At 38.6% G+C, this 2,231-nt stretch overlaps 1 long non-coding RNA gene across 2 annotated transcripts in view; it reads left to right on the forward strand.

Moving 5' to 3' along the window:
* LOC118331084 overlaps positions 1–2,225 on the forward strand; it is an 8,217-nt gene extending 5,992 nt beyond the window's left edge. For both annotated transcript variants that reach the window (XR_004796856.1, XR_004796857.1), the window contains exon 6: positions 1,448–2,225. This is a non-coding gene — a long non-coding RNA (uncharacterized LOC118331084). The remainder of the gene's footprint in view (positions 1–1,447) is intronic.
* The last annotated feature ends 6 nt before the right edge of the window (positions 2,226–2,231 follow it).

Raw genomic sequence — 2,231 nt, forward strand, 5'->3', positions numbered from 1 at the left:
GGAGATAAATAACGGGAATATGAAGACAGCAAAAGACAATAAGTCGTTCGTTGAAATTAATTTTTAAAATGTAGGATAAAAAAAAAAAACAATGTAAACAAGAAGAGAGAGAACATGTTCGATTAAATTGATAACAATTTTCTTTATTTGCGTTGATGTATATTATGTACGGCAAACAGATTTAAAAAATACTGGGAACAGGGCGGTTAATTCCATGTTTGCTGGTTGCTCTACATATAGTGGAATATGAAAGTCGGACGAACAGCAATTTTCAAAAGAACTAAGAGGTGACATCCAGCCAAGAAGACAACGGCGGACCGCTAAGAACAATTATGTTATGGCTGCTAAGGTGAAAAAAAATTAAAAACATTTAAACAACAAAGGACAAAAAATGAGACAGTACTCTCGTATTAGGTTAATTATTTAATTGAAGAGCGGTTTCGTTTCGCACGGGTCATCTCTTAATAAGGTAGGCATGAAATAATGGAGTGAATAAATCAGAAACACAGGACGACAGTCCACGGAGAAGTAAATCAAATATAGGAGGCGGTGAAGCCATCTTGGTGAATACTAACAGGAATTAACGACAAAAAACAGAGAGGGAACCATAAAAAATGGACAAGGGGATTGGTGACTAATAATATTCCATGGAATACCTAAAATGATTGATACGATATTTTATCACCTTGGGGCTTACTGTATAGTTAGAAGATAAAACAGGTAAAATACACAAAGACAATGAGATTGATAATTTAAAGTGAAAGTAAAATTTAAGAAATAAAAAATGGTAAAAAATGATGAGTTAATTCAAATAAAATGAAAAACTAAAAGTTATTTAAAGGATATTTAAGGAAAGATAATAAAGTATTATTGGGTTAAGGGGTAACTTAAATAAGGGGTAAAAATGATAATATGGGGTTAGGAAAAAAATGGGGAAGGGAGAGAGATAATTTAGAGAAAGGGGAAAATGGAATATTTGGAAGCAACAGAGAAGGAAGGTTAGATTAAAGAGAGCGTCTAATAGTTAATCCAGAGAATAATTGTTCATAAGATTTTAGATTAGATGGATCTAAAAAAAGGATTAATAAGAAATACAAGACAAGAGCATAATCAGTTATGCAGGCTCAACTCTGATATATAATAGGGGCTGTTCTCAGTAATATAAGAGCACCGGAGGTCACATGGTGTCATGCTCTCCCCTCTGCCGTGTTGTTGTACATCGCGCCTCTGTCTCATGGTTTGTTTTTCAGCATAGCACGGTCATGCTCCGACCTGAAACCTGCTGTTTTTATCATCCCTACGTTCCGGTGAAGTTAAAGGATTTATTATTCGCACCGCAACCCAGAGTTGGGTGATGTGTTGGAAAGCACTAACAGAGACAGCTATTAAATCATATTTAGCAAATATGTACCTAACAGAGCCCTTTACCTCTGGACCTCCTCTGCAGGGACTACCTGACCAGGAGCACCAGGTCCTCGGATGGCAGCGCGTTGACCTTCGACACCATGACCCTGCGACGAGAAACATTAGCAGCAGCAGCAGAGCGGCGTCTGCAGAGGCAGTCTGACTCCGCCCACTGAGCCCAGACAGGAAGCCTCTGCTAATGATAATGCTAACAAGAGCCACAGACCATCGTACAGGAACTACATTGATCACTGAAGACCAGGAGCCGTCGAATCAAAGCAGTTTCTCCCAATGTCAGTAGAAATGTTGGAGGTTTGAGCAGCTGGATGCACATTAACTGAACTCTGAACCGTTTTAACGTCCGGAGCTTCATGTAGCTTCAGTTCCTCCAGCCAGAGAAGATGTTAGGGAGGAACTGCTCCTCCAAACCATCCTGTGGCTGTGGGGGCTGCGTATCAAACAACACTAAAACCTCTCAAATATCAAAATTTGTCATCAGATTCGTGACAGAAGTTTCAGTCAACTTATTTTGTCACACGTATGTTGAGGTTAACACATTCATTTAGGCGCTTTTATTGCTGATGGAAGCCGTGTTTGTATTCAGCGAATTAAAATCTGAGAAAGTTTAGTTTCTCTGATATTCGAGCCTCGTGGAATCGAACTTCCTTCTCTGTGGCTGCAATGCATTCAGGTTCCTCTTTCTCTAAATTGATCTCTGCGTCCTCGTCCAGTGTTTCGAACCAGGATTTATCAGTTTGTTACCTTAGTTAAGTTACCTTAACAATAAATACTTGAGTTACTCGTTCTTAAATATCTTTAATAAACTT

This window comes from Morone saxatilis, unplaced genomic scaffold, assembly GCF_004916995.1.
Source record: "Morone saxatilis isolate NCDOM2014 unplaced genomic scaffold, NCSU_SB_2.0 Contig2, whole genome shotgun sequence".
Classification (NCBI taxonomy): Eukaryota; Metazoa; Chordata; class Actinopteri; family Moronidae; genus Morone; species Morone saxatilis.